Raw genomic sequence first — 20,906 nt, 5'->3', positions numbered from 1 at the left:
TATACCAAATGGTATACTCAGAGACGTGTCACTCCTTTCCCCATTCCTTTCACTTCATCCTATCTGTCTTTATAGATAAACAAGTTCATTGTTTTAGAAAGCTGAATGCTGCTCCTCCCCCACATGATAGCCACATCCTAATCTCTGGAACCTGTGAATGTTACCTTATATGGCACAAAAGGGTAGGGAGCTTTGCAAATGTGATTAAGAATTTTGAAAGAGGGATTATCCTGGATCAACTGTGTGAACCTAAATGCAATCACAAGCGTTTTATAAGAAAGAAGCAGTGGGAGATTTGATACACACAGAGAAGAGGAGAAGGCAATGTGACTGTAGAGGCAAAGATTGGAGTGATGCAACTGCAGGCAAAGAAATGCTAGCAGCTACCATAAGTTGGAAGAGATAAGGAACAGATTCTTGCTAACACCTTGATTTTGATCCAGTGAAGCTGATTTCAGGTTTCTGGCCTTCAGCTCAGGAAAAGAAGAAATGTGCTGTTTTTAAGCTGCCAGGTTTGTAGTAAATTTCTTTTTTCTTTTTTGTCTTTATTTTTTAAATATTACATTAAAAAAATATGAAGTCCCCATATACCCCCCACCCCCCTAACCCCACTCCTCCCCCCATAACAACAATCTCCTCCATCACCATGAGACATTCATTGCATTTGGTGAATACATCTCTGAGCACCGCTGCACCTCATGGTTAATGGTCCACATCATAGCCCATACTCCCCCACTGTCCACCCAGTGGGCCATGGGAGGACATACAATGTCCGGTAACTGTCCCTGCAGCACCACCCAGGACAACTCCAAGTCCCGAAAATGCCCCCACATCTCATCTCTTCCTCCCACTCCCTACCCCCAGCAGCCGCCATGGACACTTTTTCCACACCAATGCCACATTTCTTTGATTACTAATCACAATAGTTCATGAATAGAATATCAGTAAGTCCACTCTAATCCATACTCTATTCCTCCATCCTGTGGACCTTAGAATGGTTGTGTCCTCTCCACATCTATATCAAGAGGGGGCTTAGATTCCAGATGGGTGTTGGATGCAATTCTCCTGCTTTCAGTTGCAGGCAGTCTTGGCTCCCTGGTGTGGTGGTTGACCTTCTTCACCTCCATGTTAGATGAGTGGGGTAAGTCCAATAAACCAGAGTGTAGGAATTGCAAATCTGTTGAGGTTCAGGGCCTGGCTATCACATGGTCAGTCCAGAGATTCAGATCCCCTGGGTATACATTAAACCCCAGCACCAACTACAGTTCTGGTAAAAGTAAAAGGAGAGGCTTATGGACCAAGATCACATCTGAGTCCAGCTCCATCACACAGAAACACAAACTCCAAAGTAGGGCCAACTGACATGGCATTGAACTCCATCCACCATGACCATAGAACCTGGGGGTCTCTGTAGCCCTCAGAAGAACCAATACCTGGGGTTGTATCTACTTTATCTGTCTCTGAGATTCTGCTGAGGTGTGCATAAGGGCAACCCCTCTGATGACCTCCTGGCTCTTTTTGGAGACTCATAGCCATATAAACTCATTTCTCCTTTCCATTTCCCCCTTTCATTCAGGTCAAAAAGCATTTTTAACTCCTGGTATTATATGTAGACTGAGATATTCTGCTGGTCCGAGTTGACCCTTTTATACAAGGTCATTTTCTAGTTACATCATCAGCTGGTACTTGGTAGTAATCCCTCAGCACCAGGGAGGCTCATCCCCAGGAGTCATGTCCCACACTGGGAGGAAGACAACACATTTACATGCTGAGTTTGGCTTCGAGACTGGCCACATTTGAGCAACATGGAACCTCTCAGGAGGTAACTCTTAGGCACCCTGCTGTGGTAAATTTCTTTACAGCAGCCATAGGAAACTAATGCAATTGTCTTCTGCCTTATCTTTGCATAGAGAAGAGACTCAGAGTGCAGTCTTATTCTTCTTCTTTCCCACACCCTTCAGGTGTGTACACTTCTTTCCCACACCCTTCAGGTGTGTACACTTCTATAAGTATCGGTTGAACATTCACTTGTATGTGAAGAATTGCTTTGATATTGGGACCATGAACATAACTTCTACATGGATAATTCCATTCCGTGTACAACACACATGTTGGTGCCAACGGAAGCATTAGGTTTGCTTGGAGGTTGGGAAACTGTGTGTGTGTGTGTGGGGGGGGCGGAATCCAGGGAAAAAATCACAGAGGAGGTGTTTATCTTGCCGAGCATAATTTCTACCTTAATTTTTCTTCACTCTTGATAAAGGCTCAGTCCAAGTTTTTCTTCTTGATGTGACCCTGACCTTGACCCTTTCCAGCTTTCCCTCCTGCTATCATACCTAGGATTTGATGCAGACCTATCCCATCAGCTATCTATGCATGGCCTTGGTTCCTCAGACACCTTGTTCTTGCCTTAGTGTTAAAGCCCTTCCTCTCACTTCATAGACTCCTGAGCCACTCAAATCCTGCTGCTACCTTGAATTCAGGGTTACCCGTGCCAGACTCATCTGAGCATCGGTGTGGGTCTTTGACTCTGGCCTCCCTCCTGTGAAACATTCTTTTCTATCACAGACACAGCTGTGGTCAGTTTGCATCTATGCTCCCATAGATCTTAACTTTTACTTTTTTGTAAATACTAAATATTAATTATTTTTTGGTAAATACTAATTATTTTCTGTCGACATTATTAGTATGTCCAGAAAAGCGTGTGAGCTCTTTCATGTCTTCAAGAGAGTAAGCCTTTTTCAACTTTGTATTTTATATCATACTATGTATACACCTGTACTATGTACAGTTTTGAACATAGTAACCCTTTAAAAACTGTTTTGTATTGACTGCAGAAGCAAAGTTCTTAATCAAGTAACTGATTGCTGCAAACCTGGGTGGGTCCACAAGTCTTGGCTGTATGGATTGGGATTTAACTATCTCAGTGGATCAGGCAGGATGAAGCAGAGCCTTTTAAGAGAAATGTAGGAATACAAGTGAGATAAACACATGCTGGGAAAACAATATCTGAGAGGTAAAATCAGTGAGTATATATTTATTTCAAAGAAAACTATTGAAATATTGATGGTGGTTGAGTGTTTATGAGATCTGTTTGAAAATTGATTTGCCTGTCTGACTTTCAGTTTGGAGTAAGAAATGATAGTTGGGTCTGAAATTCTCATCTTTGGTTCCTAGGTTATGGCCAAACTATCTTTGAGAGTCTATACCTATAAAACAAAAGTAGGGCAGACTCAGGAAAGTTGCTGGAACCCACAGGGTCGCTTGGGAAAAACCTATACCCTGAGCTGAGACGCTTGTGTCCTCAAAGCTTTATTTTTCTCAAAAGGGTGCCCTTAGAGTTCTGAAAAGAACAATGAGAATGACAAACAAAAAAAGGGGGAGAGTGGGTTAAAGGATTTGTATTTACTTGACATGGAAGAAAGAATTCCTGAACACTTTTTTAATAAGTTGAAAGTTTTAGGATACAGATTTTAAGCCCACATCTTTCAGAAGTGGTGTGCCAAATTTCCCAATGCATTTTTTTCTGGTTCTGTGTTCTGTGTTCCAGGAGAGAAGGCCATAATGCAGGGAGCCGTAAGGAGGTGTTCTTAGAAACTCATTCCTGAGCGTGTTGAAGGTATAGGGCTCAGTCCCGTCATCTCGTGGTTCTCCTAACATGCCTATAAACCTGATGCAACTTTTGCAAATAGTGAGCAAGCGAGTAGGGGAGTAAAGGAAACACAGACCCAGGCCTCAGAAAGTGGTCCCCTTTCAGCTTTGCCCTTCTAGGCTCTTCCCTTTTTTGGCAAATGGCAGTTATTTTCTTCTAGGTGCTCAAACCTAAACCTCGGAGGCATTCTTGACATTTATTACCCCCATGTACAATCCATCTGCAAATTCTGTTGACCTTTTCTTAGAAATATGTCTGGAATCTAATCATCATTCGCCCATTCCATTATGATTACTTGGGGCTAAGTGGCCACGGTCTCTTGCAGGGATTGTCCGTTAGCCTCCTACTGTTTTCCCTGCCCCTTTAGATTCTATTCTCAACACAATAGGCAGAGGGATCCTTGTAAAAGATAAAGCATATCATGCCATCCTTCTGCACAAAGTCCTGCAATGACGTCCCATTTTGGTCAATGCAAAAGTAATTTCTTTTCAGTGCCCTACAAGGACCTCCATGATTCTGACCTGACCCTGCTACATAGTCCCGTTTGCTGCCCTGCTGCTCCTTGAATTTGCTAAGTTTCTTCCTGCTTTCAGGCTGTTTTAGGTATCTATTGTCTGGTATGCTTTTCCTTCATATACTTTCATTGTTTCACCTCATGTCATACTATGGCTTCAAATATCACCTTATCAATGAGGCATTTCTTGATGATCCTTAAAAAACATCAACCTCCCTCCCTAGCATCCCTAGCCCTTTTCCCTGCTTTATTTTTGAGAGATTGTAACAGCATCTGACATACTACTTATTTATTTTTAGTTGTGTGTCCTCTTTTAAAACATATGTTCCTAGAAAATTCCTTGTTTATTGTATTTATTTTTATATTGCTTATACCTAAAAGAATTTCTGTCATGCTTTCAGTATTTGATTATATAATGGAATAAATAATTACCCATGAAAATGATTAAGTGGCCTATAAGATTAAATTCCAGTAGGAGAAATTTAGTCCAGGAATAAGAGAGGAAATTTCTTGTTAATTAAAATGTAGAGTTCAGAATGACTAGCTGCAGTCAAAGAACCTTCTCTATATTTTAACTTTAATTTTATTGATAAAATTTCAAATATATAATTGCAAAGAATATTATAATGAGTTACCATGAACTCATCATTCAATTTCAACAATTACAATACTGCCATTCTCAGAATCTACTTCAGGCATCTATGCTTTGCACTTAATATGACTTTGCATTCTGTGTGAATAGTAGATGATTGCATCCTGACAAAATGAAGGCACCTTAGCAGACTGAAAAGTCAACAGATATTTAAAAAAAAATTGTTTTGCTCATTGTGACAAAGTGGCTTTATTTTTTTAAAGAGAGTTTACCAGTAATAAATGATTTATCAGGCATAAGTTCAAATCAAAGGGGCCTTAGCTTTGAGAATTGTTTTGCTGAGCACAGGAAGGGCAGAAAATGAATCTTTAGATGAATCAGATGCAGAAGGAGAGACTAAGAAACTTTAAAAAAACATGGCAGCCACTGGATGAAACGTGAGAGAGTCTGGGCTATGATGTGGACCATTGACTATGGGGTGCAGTGATGCTCAGAGATGAACTTACCAGGTGCAATGGATGTGTCATGATGATGGGAGAGAGTGTTGCTGTGGGGGGAGTGGGGGGCGGGGGCGGTGGGGTTGAATGGGACCTCATATTTTTTTTTAATGTAATAATGTAATAAATAATTTAAAAAAAATAAATAAAGACTTAAAAAAAAATATTTCTGAATGTGCCATGATGAAAACTGCTGAATAACATCTGGTTTCTGAGTTTGGTGGTACCACCAAGCATGGTGTTGAATATTCTGTTTTCTGATAGAGTTGTATTATGAGTTAAATTGTGTCCCCCAAATGGATATGTTTGAGTCCTAACCCCTGGTCCCATGAATGTGATTTTATCTGGAAATAGGATCATTAAAGATGCAATTAGTTAACACCCTAAAAAAAACAACAACAACAAAAAAAAACATGGCAGTTTTATAGATGCATTATTTACAATAATGAATGATCTGCCCCAATGACATCTAAGTTCCCTCTCTGTTGGAAGCAGGGTGGACATCACCTTCCCCAAGCCCTTGAGATAGAGGAATGAACAAACATAAGAGGGGAATGTAACTATGAACCAAAGTAGACATTATTATTCTAGTAATGGAAGAACATGTAACATTTATATAAAGACAGTGTTCGCCAGAGGTTCTGAGGAGAGGGAGAGGGAAGAATAGGTATAACATGGGACATTTTTGGGACACTGGAATTGTTCCACGTGGTGTTGCAAGGAGGGATACAGGCCATAAGCCTATAAAACTGTGTGGGGCAAAGTGTAAACCATAATGTAAACTATAGACCATGGTTAGTAGCAATGCTTCAATATTTGTTCATCAATTGTAACAAAAGTAACACACTAAAGAAATATGCTCTTAATAGGGGAAAATGTGAGAGCGAGAGGAGGTTGAGTTTTCGAGAATTTCCTGTATTTTCGATGTAACTTTTTTGTAAGCTAAAATGTATAAAGTGTGACCATTTCAATGGGGAAAATGTGAAAATAGAGAATTTAGAAGATTTAAGAAGCTGTCCTAGAAGGTTCTGGGCCAAACCATACTTTGTGTAACTCCTGACTGTGTGCTGCACAGTGTGATGGTATAGTGACCAAACTGCATCACAAAAGCATCAGCATTCTTCTCTACACAGTGCTTTCAGGGGCAGGCCTGGTGATATCAGGAAATAACAGTACGTCAAAAGTTAGAAATGGTGTAGTTGCCACTAGAAAGCTGCTTTTTTACCTACATCTTGAGGTAACTGGTTCTTACCTGTATTTGATTTGCTTTACCTTCTGTTTTAGGAGGTACTGAGGATTGAACCTAGGATCTCATATATGGGAAGCAGGAGTGCAATCACTTGAGGTATATCCACTCTCTTACCTTCTATTTTTAAAGGAAGTTATGGAAGTACAGTAACTTAAGCATTTATAGAATTTACTTTAAAACAGGGCCAGATTATTGAATAGCTTTTCGGCATTTCTGGATTTAGTCAAAGAGTAACTTTATACCTCTGTAACTATCAGTGAAGTTTTAATGAAGGATTACGGAATTGCAAATTGGCAAAAAATGCAGAGCTGTTTTTAGATAATTAAAAGGATATTAATTTTATTAAGTCTTGATAGTTGGCACAGAAAATATATTTTGTTATAACTTATAAATATTGTTTATGAGTTTAGATAAGAATTTTTAAATTGTAAAAAATGCTAGGCAGATGGGAAAAATGTTTATCATAAAACAGCTGCTTGTCATCATCTGTAAAGTCTTTTAATATAAAAGAAAATATATACTTAGACAATTCATCTGTTGTAATGAGAATATATGGAGCTGTGATGAAGATGGGACATATACTAGCAAAGGTTGAAATGTTAATGAAATAATATAAATCATATATCAGTAAGATTTTTAAGTTACAAAAATATATTAGGAACTTTATTACAGTAAGATGTTTCTTAGAGTCACAATAGGAGAATGTCTAATGAAATAAAAATCCACCAAAAATATTGTGAAATTGATATTAAGTGCTCCAAATAGTTCTAAATGAATTCCTTGGGGTGTGGGAATAGCACTGAATAACTCCCCCACCCCCCAAAAACTTGTAGTAAAATAAAATTTAATGATCAGGGAAAGGAAGGAAACAGGAGACATTTCTGGCATGACTGTGTGGACCTAGCACTTTGAGGAAAACTAACTTTTTGAGCACTTATTTAGTACATTGACCTGGGTTAAGTTGACTTTCTTTTGCTTTTTTTTCTGTCCTGCATTCACATTTATTAACAGAAATAAAATGTTGATCCACCTAGAAGATATTATTTTTAAAGCATTTTGACACCTATTCACATTGTCATATGTAGCATATTTTCAGGAAATGTGAAAAAAACAAACATTTCCTGCTGTGTACAATAAAAAATGCAATGCCATGTAAATCATGCCCCTGAAGGATATTAGGACCAAAGGGAATCGATGCGGCTAGGGAGAATATTTTATTTTATAAGGAGTCTTCATGTCCAGAGAAGTGATGGTAAGAAATGACATTTTTCAGATTCGATTGTGGGTCAGCAGTTATTGTTTTCCTCTATAGACTCTACCAAATCATGTACACTGGGCCCTTTAGTCTCTACACTGTAATACCTCTTCCTTCTTACACTATGGCCCCACTACCATGGACTGAGGCAGAGAATGGAAAGAACCCTGGGAGAAGGACTGAACATTGGAGCTGTGCTTTCTCTCCTTCACACACTAACAGGTAACCAAATCTAGAGAAAGAAAGAGAAATGGGGCTTGTAAGTAACTTCAGGAGTTGTGCTCCTGAATGGGGCAGACCTTGCTCCGTTTAGGTGATCTTAGAGGACTTTCAAGAAGGGAGCTCTAGAATCCAAATTCTTTTAAAGGATTATGACTGAAATTACAGGATTACAGCTTTCGATTTTAAAAAGTCTTTCACAGTCTTCTTGAAGGATTATTTAGGTACATGAAATTCACTCATTTTTACTGTAGAGTTTGATGACTTTTAACAAATGCATACAGCTGTGCAACCAATACTGCAGACAAAATATAGAGTATTTCTATCACACGCCCCAAAAAGTTTTTTTATGTCACTTTCAGTCAATATCCTCTCTCATCCCTAGGCCTCGGTCTTCCTGTCACTATAGTTTTGTCTGATCTAATGTTTTATGTTAATGGAAGCATATCTTATATGCTTTTTTGTCTTTGGATCTTTTCACTTAGCCTAATACTATTGAAATTCATCCTTGTTATTATATAGATTAGTTTTTTATTCATTTTCATTGCTGACTCATATTTCATTGTACTGACATAACAATTTTTGTTTATCCATTTAACTGTTTAATGACATTCAGTTTTTTTCATTTATAATCACTCTTAATACAGCCAAACTAAAATCAGTTTTTCCTAGGTTGCTCCTTAGCTTTTGAGATCATCTCCAGAATGGATATGTTCTTCCTGGTGTGCCTATGCTACTTACTTAGTATGAGATCAGGAAGCAAAACATACTGATCTTAAAAATTAGCATTTATGTTCTTGCTACTGAGGAAAAAATGCATTAAGAATTGGACAAAATTTAAGTGAGTTTAAAGAACTATTGCTGGAATATAATGATGGTACCCATTTAGAGAGCAAAATAATCTCATAGGAAAAAAGGTTTAGCCCAAGCCATTATGTGTTTCCAGTACTGGAATTAGTGAACACATAGGCTCTGATCTTCATCAGTTGGACAGGGATTTGTCAGTGGGGCTTGAAATAACAGAGTTTCTTGATGTTAGAACTCCAGAGCTAGAGACTGCTTGTTGGCAAGTGGTATGATTAGAAGCATACTAGGGGGGAGTGAGTAACATCTGGGTTCTAGCCTCAGCTCCCACTTATTGTGGAACCTTGGGTATGATTTGATCACATGAGATCAAAGGATTTTAAAAATTCTGTTTTGTTTCAAAGAATTTTGAGATTCCCCCAGCAACGTTTCCTATACTACTTTCCTCTTTGCTTTCTTTCCCCTACATCCTCACTTTCTGTCACCTCTTAGGGCCTCCATGAGAGGTTTTGGAGGCTATTAAATGATATTTGGCCAGGCAAATATCAAATGTCCAAATTCTGCCATTTAAAAAACAACCATGCCTTCTTCCTATGAATTCCTCAAGGGAAAATTGTAAAAGGAAACTGTTTTAGTTTGCTAAAGGCTGCTGGAGCAATGCAACAGATATATGTCAGCTTTTATAATGGGAATTTATTAGGTTAAAAGCTTACAGTTCTGAGGCCATGGAAGTGTCCAAATCTAGGTATCATCAAGAGATGCTGTCTCACTAATTTGCAGCTGATGGGCCATCAGGTACACGGTGGCATCATTTAAAGATGCTTGCTCCCCGAGCTCAGCAGTGGGTGACCAGGCACATGGCAGGGCGTAATTTGGCTCTGCTGGTCTTTGCCTTCTATTCCAGGCTTACTTTCTCCCCAAGCTCAGCTATGGGCCATCAGGCGTATGGCTCATCTCTCCCTTCTCTTCCAGGCCTCTCTTTCAACCTCTTGGGGGCCTCTTTCTTTGCCTCTGTGCTCTGCTGATTCCAGTCTCTGGTCTCTGGGACCTCTCTCTCAGCTTCTTGTGGTTTCTCTGTATCTGAGGCTCTTTATTCCTTTGTTTATGAAGGACTCAGAATGGGGATTAAGACCTGCCCTGGGTCATGCTCTACCAAAGTGATTTAATCAAATGGATGGTCCCTTAACTGCATTTGCCCAAAAGGTCTCATTCATAGGAATGGGTTAACTTAAGGATATGATTTTCTGGGGTCATCAAAACACCCAAACCAACACAGAAACTCAGTAATTGTTTAAACAGAATTAAATGTGCTTATCTCTTAAATTCTAATGTGTTGCTCTCAGGTTTCTTGAACTGGGGAACACGGCTTACATTGGAGGTTTTTCCTCCCCAAATCTCAAATTTAGCTCTTTGTTAGTAAATGAAAATGAAATAATGAAAGCAACTAAATACTTCTGTAAAAAGAGAAAAGAAAGAAAGCAAAGTGGTCTGTGGTTTGGTTTTTCTATTTGCAGAATTTGGCATCCAATAGTTTAAAACATCAGGTGACTTTCGAACCCATGGAGACTCTGCCCTCTAATAAACACAGTCTAATATCTGTCCTGGAATCTAACCCATCCTGTCAGTATTCCTTTCTTTTGGAGGAGGTGCTAAGCCTGTCCTTGCATTTTTGGAATCCTCAGTGGAGAAAAGAATTAAAATATAGTCTTTCCTGTATTTTAGGTAGGGATTTTAGCCCAAGGGCCTCCTCCGGTCAGTACTACTTGAGGTAGCTAGAACTCTAGTAGAAAACTTGTAGTCCTCCTGTCCAGAAGACAGATTTCAGAGCAATCAAAGCTATTGGAATGTGAAGGTAGAATTGCAGAAAAGAAGGAACCAGGGAGGGGGAAACACAAATTCTTTATACCACTGTCCAAACTTCTAGTTGCTCCATAAATCATACATGTGCATGGCAAACTGCAGGTAGAGTGAAAAACAGAACTAAGAACTGAGCTAATTTTCTTCTAAACCAAAAAATCAGCCCTGATTAGAAGAATGTAACAAAATTCAGAGTGTCCACAACTTAACAATGTCCAGTGCACAATTCAAATGTTCATGACATACAAAGAAACAAGAAAATGTGGAACATTCTCAAAAGAAAAGACAATCAACAGAGACTGGCCCTAATACTGAACTTACCATACGAGGATTTTAAAGTAGCTATTATAACTGTGCTCAATGACATAATGGAAAATCTGATCCAAATGATTGAAAAAATAGGAATTCTCAGTGGAGAAATAGAAACTTAAAAAAAAAAAAACTAAACTAAATGGAAATTCCAAAATTGAAATTTGCAATATCTGAATTAAAAAGGCATTGGATGAGTTTAACAATAGAATGGAGATGACAGGGTAGAGTGTCAATGAATTTGAAGATAAAGCAGTAGAAATAGTGATGTCAACTTAATTTGCTCACATAACTTACTGTAATCTTATGTCCTCATCTCTAATCCACAACTTAAATTTTTTTGTAGTACTAAAATTACCCCCACTGCCTTAACCTGAGACTATGCCCTGCCAGACATTTGTAAAGATAACAGTAGTGATTCAGGAGTAACTTAGTGCAGTCAGAATGTACCAAGTAATTATTTCTATATCTTCATATTATAAAATAATTTGAGTCCTTTTAAGATTTTAATACGTAGCTGCATTAATTGCCATAGAATGCTCATAAAATCAAAACATTTTCCAATTAAATTCTCACATAATAGTTTTTGTTTCTTAAGGCTTTTTACAGAAATGAATATCCAGGTGATAATAATACATGAACTTTAATGAGCACTTGTGTGCCTGGCACTATGGTTGGAATTTTATATGCTTTAATATCATGTACTTCTCAAAACTATCTTAAAAAGTAGGTATCATTTTAAAGTGGTTTTTAGAGACAAAGAAACCAAGACTTTGTAATGTTTCTCTACCCAAGCGAAATACATAAGTGATGATGTTAGGATTTAAATCCAGGTTTTCTGTTCCCAAAGGCCATGTGCTTATCCCCTATATTGCAGTCTTTCCCAGGTCCTATCCATTTTGTTTCTTGATTAGAGAAGTTGTGGGTTTACAGAATAATCATACAAAAAATGCAGGGTTCCCTTATACCACCTTATATTAACACCTTGCATTGGTGTGAACATTGGTTACAATTGATGATAACACATTTTTGTAATTGTTCTATTAACTATAAGCCATGGGTCTTATCCATTTTGTAATCAGAGCAGTAGTTATAGTAGCAATAACTGGATTCTAAGTCTTTTAATACACAAATGAAAGCTGTGTCTTTAATTTTAAATGATTCTAACTTGTCAGTTATTTAAATTTAATCTATGCACCTTCCAAAAACTAAGTGTGTAATGAAGTGTGGCTAATGACTATGAAGAGTATTTGTTTCAAGAGCGGATGCTATTCCAGTTAAAGAGATCTTTTTTTTAATTTTAATTTTTAACATTTTAACATTACCATTGGACTTTTTAAGAGTTACACATAAGCCCTCCTGATCTATGTGTATCAACCCTTTCTTCAGTTAGAGATGCCTTAGAGAAGCCCGTATTTGTTCCCTTATTTGAGGAAGTATATCCCATGGCTATCAGTAATATTCTTTTTTTTTATTAAAAAAATTTTTTTAGAAAAGAAGTTTAAAAATATAGAGCACTTCATGAATTTGCATGTCATTCTTGAACAGGGGCCAAGCTAATCTTCTCTGTATTGTTCCAATTTCAGTATATGTGCCGCCGAAGCAAGCGCAGTCCTGTTCTTAACTTTAAGAATGGTTTGTTGGTCCTTGGGGCTTCATTTAAACTTTCTTTTCATGATCCACATTTGACAACTACAGTCATGGACTTGAATTCCCTCTGCAAGGTCCTGAGCAGCCTGGGGAGTATTAAGAAACAGGATTTCTGTTCCCTTGTCTTTCATTTGACTAGAGTTCATATTGCAATTTTGAGTTATTTGCTAATTTGCTTTTTCTACTTGAACCATAAGACACAATTTGATAAAAATTACACCTTAGAAGAGTATTAAAAATAATTTCAGACTCCAGGCAAGATGGAGGAATGGATAGATTTACCTTTCCTCTTGTCCACATTCTGTTGTTATGGAAATATAAATTACCATCACAATGAATTACTATATGTAACCATTACATTGACTGAAATTTAAAAAGATTGGTTATGTAATACCAAGTTTGTAAAGATGTGCAGCTACTGGGACTCTCATCACTGTAATTGCGAATGTAATTAAGGCAGTACAACTGCTTTGGAAAGGAGTTTGGCCGTTTCCAAAGAGTTAAATGTACACCTTCCTTATGATCCTGCCAGTCCACACCTAGATATTTACCCAAGAAAAATGAAAGCAAAAGTCCATACAAAGACTTGTACTCAAATGTTCATAGCAACTTTATTTGTAACAGCCCCAAACTTGAAGCAACCCAAATGCCTGTCAACAGGTGACTGGAAATAAGTGGCAGTTTATTTATACTTTGAAATAGTACTCAGTGATAAAAAGGAATGAAATATTGAAACATGATACAACAAAATAATTATGTTGAGTGATAAGACCCAGACCAAAAAGGAAACATATCAGGATTCCATTTATATATAAATCTAGGAAATGAAAACTAAAACAGTTCATTGGTTGCCTGGGGATTAGGAGGAGGGTAAGAGGGAAGGATTACAAAGGGACATGAGAAAAGTTTTGGAGATAATGGGTATGTTCATTATCCTGATTGTAGTGATAGTTTCATGGATGCATACAAATGTCAAAACTTAACTAATTGTGCAGTTAATGGTATGTCAATTATACCTCAACAAAGCTATTAAAATAATTTCAAAGTCATAAATCCATCCCAATTGCATGGAGCCTGACAAATTTGTACTAACTGTGCTCATCATAATTACTAATTCTCACTTTTTATGAACCATTTTTGTCTCATTTTTAGTCTTTATCACACTTTCTGAATCATATTCAAATGCAGGTTAACATTCAATTAACTTTTGGGCCTTTATTCTTTCTTTGCCAGTCATCATGTTTGAGAGCTTTCACATATGCATTATATACAGGTGTGAATTATCATACAGGTGCCAATATGTACATTTGATTTAACCCCTACCTTTCTAATTGCTCTGGTAACACAAGACCATTAACCATTCCATTCATGCTTTGCATTTCTCCCTTCAGAAATTCTTTGTCTGAAAATCCCTCTCCTTCTTTGTTTCTTATCCTTACATTAGTTCCTTATTAAAAACCTAACACAAGTCCTTCTTTCTATTAGAAATGTACTCGGGGAGAGTGTAAACTACAATGTAAACTATAATCCATGCAGTGCAGCAGTGCTCCAGAATGTATTCACTAAAAGCAATGAATGTGTCACAATGATAAAAGAGGTTGCTGAAGTGGGAGGAGTGGGGTGGGGTAGGGTGGGGTATGGTTGGGTGTGGGGTATATGGGAACCTCTTATTTTTTTTTATTTTTTATTTATTTATTTTTTATTCATTTTTAAAAAAATATTACATCCAAAAAATATGAAGTCCCATTCAACCCAATCGCCCCCACCCCCACTCCCCCCACAGCAACACTCTCTCCCATCATCATGACACTTCCACTGCACTTGGTAAGTACATCTCTGGGCATTGCTGCACCTCATGGTCAATGGTCTACATCATAGCCCACACTCTCCCATGTTCCATCCAGTGGGCCCTGGGGGGATCTACAATGTCCCGTAATTGTCTGTGAAGCCCCACCCAGGTGGACATTGGATTGGTTGTGTCCACTGCACATCTATGTCAAGAGGGGGCTTAGATTCCACATGGATACTGGATGCAATCCTCCTGCTTTCAGTTGTAGGCTCTCTAGGCTCCATGGTGTTGTTGACCTTCTTCAACTCCATGTTAGCTGAGTGGGGTAAGTCCAATAAATCAGAGTGTAGGCGTTGAAGTCTGTTGAGGTTCAGGGCGTGGCTATCATAATGTCAGTCCAGAGATTCAAATCCCCTAGATATAGCTTAAACCCCAGCACCAACTACAATTCCAGTAAAGTAGCATGAAAGGCTTGTGAAAAGAGATCCCATCTGAGTCCAGTTCCATCATGCAGAAACACCAGCTCCAAAGAAGGGCCAACTGACATGGCAGTGAACCCCATCTGCCATGACCATAGAACCTGTGGATCTCTTTAGCCCTCAAAAGAACCAATACCTGGGGTTGTATCTACTTTATCTGTCTCTGAGACTCTGCTCAGGTGTGCATAAGGGCACTCCTTCTGACAACCTCCAGACTCTTTTTTAGAGACTCATAGCCATATAAACTCATTTCTCCTTTCCATTTCCCCCTTATATTAGGTCAAACAGCATTTTAAAGTCCTGTTATTATATGTAGACAATATTTTTTAATGTAACATTTTTTTGTGATCTATGTATATTTAAAAAGAAGACAATTTAAAAAATTAAATAAAAAAAAAGAAGTGTAATCATACTATTCCTGTAATTAATTTCTCTTTTCCCTATGTTCTCATGCTATTATTATGGTATTTAGCACATTTTTTGCCTTGTATTAGTACCATTTATGGATATGTGTAAACCTGTCTCTCCTATTACAATGTTAATAACCAAAGGGACCATTTTTCATTATACTGCATATTCCCAGTCATGCATAGCCCACAGGAGGGACACTCAATACACATTTATGGAATTGAATTTCTACTTATAACAGACTTCTGATCATATCTGTCAACTGCATCCTCTCACAAGGATCCAAACCATTCTCAACTGTATCCCATGGAATTTAAAGTAAAAAGGAATTTAAAAATGCTCATAAATAAATTTTGGGGTTAGTTTCTTGATTTAACCCTCTGTTTTCTCCAACTTTTTTAAAAACCCTGAATATGCAGAGCCAATTCACAGATTTCAAGGATGCCCAAGGCATAACAAGAACTCATTACATGTAGAATATTTCTTAAGTGATCCTTCATGGCAGCAGAAACTCAGATGACTCCAGACAGTGCTTTTGTTTGCTGCAGTTACATTCTCTGAAATGTTCCTCTCACATCAGTTTGTCCTTAGTGTAGCCCTTCTTTCCAACTTCTTGTTCTACAAGCTGTTTCTTCACAAACCATTTTTTTCCCCTGACCTTTGGCTAGTTTTTCTGTTCAAACAAGATAATGGCCTATGGGGAAGAATAAGAGCCTTGCATGTTGTAGTAGTTCAATAAATATTTATACCATGGTGAATAAGTGTTTTCTTATGGGCAGGAAGCCATTACCACCATAGAAATTTCACCTGCTGTTCAGAATGTCAAGTTGAGAGAATGAAATCAAATTATGTTTTGGGAGTTCCATTTCAAAGAATCTGTCTACAAGGATTCCGGCAAAATTCACCCTGTTGCTCAGTTTCCATATCAGAAGTATGCTTATCTTCTGGGTGAATATCTTACTACTTTTGAGTAAAGAATTAGATCAGAAATAAAAAAAGAATCTCTAGCCACCTCTCTCAAACTCCCTGCGTACATATTAGACTTCCTACTCACATATCCACTTGCATATCTAAAACACGTATCGAACTTCACATATTAAAAGCTCAACTTTCAATTTTTCCTGCTCAAACCTATTTCATTCAAGATTTTTCCATCTCGGTGGATGAGAACTTCATCATAGTTTCTCACATCAATAACATGAGATTCATCCTTGACTTCTCGCTTAATATAAAGCTCACAACATTCTCACTGTCGCCTGGTTACTACTTACATACAAGCTCCCACGATAGTTTCCTAGATGATGGAAATTGCCTCTTAATTGGTCTTCCTGCTGCTCCCTCTGGCCCTCTGTGATCTAGTCTCACCATTGCAGTGTGATCCTTTAAAAGTGAAAGTCAGATCTCTGCTGCTCAAAACCATGCATGGTTTCCCATCACACTCAGAGTAAAAGCCAAAGTCCTCTCAATGGCCTACAGGCCCTTTGTGATCTCATTCTCCCCAGCACTACCTCTCTGACTCCCTCTCCTCTAACTCTCTCAAGTGCTCCAGGCACACTGCCTCCTTACTTTCTGCTGGCATGGTGGGTATGTCCTATCTGGGGGATTTTCTTCAGTTGTTTTCTCTGCCTGGAACATTCCTTTCCCAAGGTATTTATGATGTCACCCTTCACACTCCCAATCCCCTTTGAGTTCTTCTATTCATTCTTTTTTTCCTTAGCTGTTATTAAATTATTGTTTGTTAGCTATCATTTCCTACTATATTATAAGCACCACAAAATCAGGAATCTTTGTTTTATTAATGGATATGCCAAAGTTCTAGAGTAATGTGTGATAAATTTAGGCTGCAAATAAATATTTGTTAAAGAATGAGTGGATTGGAAATATCATATAAAAAATATAGAGTATAAAATATTTGTCTCTGTTCATCTATTATGAAGATAGCAGGGAAAAAACTGTATCTAATGAAGCAGAAGGGAATTAAGTTAGGTCTAACCAGTGCTCCAAACAACATAATAAACCTAATATTAATACATATAATACCAGGACAAGGTGGCACGAGACAAAGGTAACTAGGCAAGGCTGGGCACTTGTGTTTTTCTTGGGAAAGCTCTAGCTATTTCAGAAATTCCAGAAGTCCAGATCCTCCATGAAATGGAATCTCTTTATTCCAATTTCCTCTTGACGTGTCTTAAACCTGGAATGATTATCTCCATGCAGAAAGACAGGTAGATCTGTTCCACAATTATGTTGTTGTATTCACTATCACTTAATCGAGTAAATTTTCAGAAATGAGAGGATTATTTTTACTGATCTTTCCTTAGACTTTGGTACTGTTAATAAGAACAGATATGGGATAACCCATATGCATTAATTGTAGCTCTCAGTTTGTCATTTCACATATGGAAGCTGTACCTTAATTTCACTGTGAGGGTCTGGGAAGGTAGGAAAATATGCCAATCAGATGTGTTGATAACCACTGTGGTACCCCAGTTTGGACATGTTTTTGGTCTTGGTACTCATTCTGGTGGGTGTGAACCCATTGTAAATAAGGTCTCTTGGGGATGTTACTTCAGTTAAAGTATGGCGTGCTTGATCAGGTTGGGCTTTAGTTCATATTATTGGTGTCCTTTATAAGCAGAGTGAAAGTCAGATGGAGAGAGAAATCATGGGGAGCAAACAATCTGGAAGTCAACAGAACCTAGAAAAGAAAGGAGAAGATTCCACCATGTGCATTGCCATGTGACAGATAAGCCAAGGACCAAAGATTGGTGCCAGTTCCAGAATTCCAGTCTTTTGGGAGAAAGTATTGCCTTGTTGATGCCCTGATTTTAAACAAAACCATGGGCCAATAGTTTCCTGTTGTTTAAGCCAACCCATATATTTGTTTTAGTGGCTGGGAAACTAAAACAGCCACATTAGGCAAAATCTTAATTTGAGGAAGTGGCACTAAATTTCAGGAATATCAAGGAAAATTCAATCTCGGAGCAAAGGCCATTTTGTCTTTGATCACTTTCATCTTTATTTTTCTATATGGGCATCCTTTGATACATAGGTATGTTTCCAGGAGAGTCAAGATCTTCAGAGGTTCATCCATTCATTGTTGGAAGTGGGATAGCCAGACTTTGGGTGTTCCTGGGTCCCCAACCATGAGTACCATATCGACATCATTAAAAGGCCAGCATTATTTCTTCCATCTTAGGCAGTGGTTCTATAACTCCTAATAAATGAAAGGACTACCTTTCTGTAAGAGTTCTATCAATCAATAATGTTGCAAAAGTTGGGGCACTCTATAATGTGTTTAGTATTTTATATGCCAGGTTTTAACTTTTAACCTCTCCTTTGAGTTAACAAAAAGCTTGAGGTAGAGAGCCAGTATCTGTTATTGGATATACCCCAGATAAAATACACCATGAACATATAAATTTGGGAAATACTCAGTTAAATTTAAGTTAATTCATTATAGAATTTCTTAGAATCTTCAGTACACCAATAAGCCCAATGAGTCTTCAAATGATAAAGTATAGACAGTAAAATTCTTTACACTTGTTTGACCAAGAGAATCCATCTCTTAAAAAAATGCCTATGTAATAACAGTGCGGTCTTGTTAACATTTTATTTTAATTATGAATGCTGTTTACTTCTGAAAAACAGTAAGAACAAAATACACTTTCAAGGAAAAAAAAACAAAGAATTTAATGATCTTAGAGTGTTAGGAATTCTTATAGATTTCATATCATACAGTCTGTCTTTAAGAAGTGCTTAATATTAGAAGGGAAATCTGTATTTTAAAATAAGATTCAATAATCTCAATATTGATGTAGATCATATTAGTTCTAGGTATGTGATTGCTGGTGGTAAGAGGAAAGTGTATGTCCAAAATGTATGAGTAGGCTATTAATCAATAACACATGTTGATAGAAAATTTCAAGTGACTAGTATACTTTGGGTCACAGTTTTGGAAACAATGTTTTAGATGATTAATTTAAGGCACTCATGACTTAAATTTCTTATTGAAAGACAGGCATTACCATCCCTAAATCCTCAATATTATAAAATGAACAATGGGCTAAAATAGGCTTAATATTCCAATATAGAATTATTATTATTCTAGCAATGGAAGAACTTGTATCATTTATATAAAGTCAGTGACCATCAAAGGTTCTGAGGGAAGAGAGAGGAAAGAATAGGTTTATATGGGGGTATTTTCAGTACATTGAAGTTATCTGGGATGACATTACAGTGATGGGTACAGGCTATTATATGTTTTGTCAAAACCTGTAAATTTGTGCAGGACAGAGTGTAAACTACACCGTAAGCTATAGTCCATGGTTAGTAGCAATGCTTCAATACGTTTTCATCAATTGTAACAAACGTACCAGACTAATGAAAGATGTTGCTAATGTGGAAAAGTGTAGGAGGGGGAAAGTGTGGGGCATATGGGAATATCCTATATATATTTTATTAATTAATTTTTAAAGGATTTATTTATTTATTTATTTCTCTCTCCTCCCCCTGCCCCAGTTGTCTGTTCTCCGTGTCTATTTGCTGCTTGTTCTTCTTCATCCACTTCTGTTGTTGTCAGCGGCACAGGAATCTGTGTTTCTTTTTATTGCATCATCTTGTGTCAGCTCTCTGTGTGTGCAGCACCATTCCTGGGCAGGCTGCACTTTCTTTCGTGCTGGGCAGCTCTCCTTACGGGGCGCACTCCTTGTGCATGGGGCTCCCCTACCCGGGGGACACCCCTGCGTGGCACCGCACTCTGCGCACAACAGCACTGTGCATGGGCCAGCTCCACACGGATCAAGGAGGCCTGGGGTTTGAACTGTGGACCTCCCATGTGGTAGACGGATGCCCTAACCACTGGGCCAAGTCTGCTTCCCACCCTATTTTTGATGTAACATTTATGTAATCTAAAGCTTCTTTAAAAATAAAAACAAACAAACATTTTTTTAAAAAAGAAAGGCAACAAAAATTACTGTAAGAAGGACCGACAGCAAAATTTGGATCACAGAAAAGTTACATCTATGGCAGAGGAGGATCACTGGTTGTTGTGGGGTATCGGTGATGGGACATGGGAGGACCTAGGCATATATATAAGTCATATAAATATGTTCAAATGTTCATGGGAAATTGCTACAGTGGGTAGAGATTCACACAAAAACTGAAAAAATATTGAATTTCTACCCTGGGGAGCTCTGCCACATTTTCTAATGGAACAGCAACAATCCCCCATATTCAGGGGAAATGACTAGTGAAGAAGGATGGTCCGTTGATGGTCCCTTGATATTGACAACTATGCTTATGAGCCTTTTTGCTCTTGAAATTGCAACTTAGCCTAGTGTTGTAGGGTGCCTAAGAATTACCTCCTGAAAGCCTGCTTCCTTTTTGCTCAAATGTGGCCTCTCTTTAAAGCCAAACTCAGCATATAAATACATTACCTTTCCCCTAGTGTGGGACATGACTCCTGGGGGTGAGCCTCCCTGGCACTGAGAGATTACTCCCAAGCACCAGCTGATGATGTAACTGGAAAAAGACCTTGAATAAAAAGGGAAGAAGGTAAAGACAAATGAGTTTATATGGCTAAGAGACTTCAAACTGAGTTGGGAGGTCATCAGAGAGATAACTCTTAAGC

The 20,906-nt window shown here is 37.9% G+C and overlaps 1 non-coding gene across 1 annotated transcript; it reads right to left on the bottom strand.

Annotated features, from left to right (window-relative positions):
• Nucleotides 1-12,451: 12,451 nt before the first annotated feature.
• On the bottom strand, nt 12,452-12,558 carry LOC111759388 (U6 spliceosomal RNA). Its single transcript, XR_002793385.1, has one exon. It is a non-coding gene; the product is annotated as a U6 spliceosomal RNA (small nuclear RNA).
• Nucleotides 12,559-20,906: the final 8,348 nt, after the last annotated feature.

This window comes from Dasypus novemcinctus, chromosome 11 (genome assembly GCF_030445035.2).
Source record: "Dasypus novemcinctus isolate mDasNov1 chromosome 11, mDasNov1.1.hap2, whole genome shotgun sequence".
Lineage (NCBI taxonomy): Eukaryota > Metazoa > Chordata > Mammalia > Cingulata > Dasypodidae > Dasypus > Dasypus novemcinctus.
This window is presented reverse-complemented; position numbering and strand designations above follow the sequence as displayed.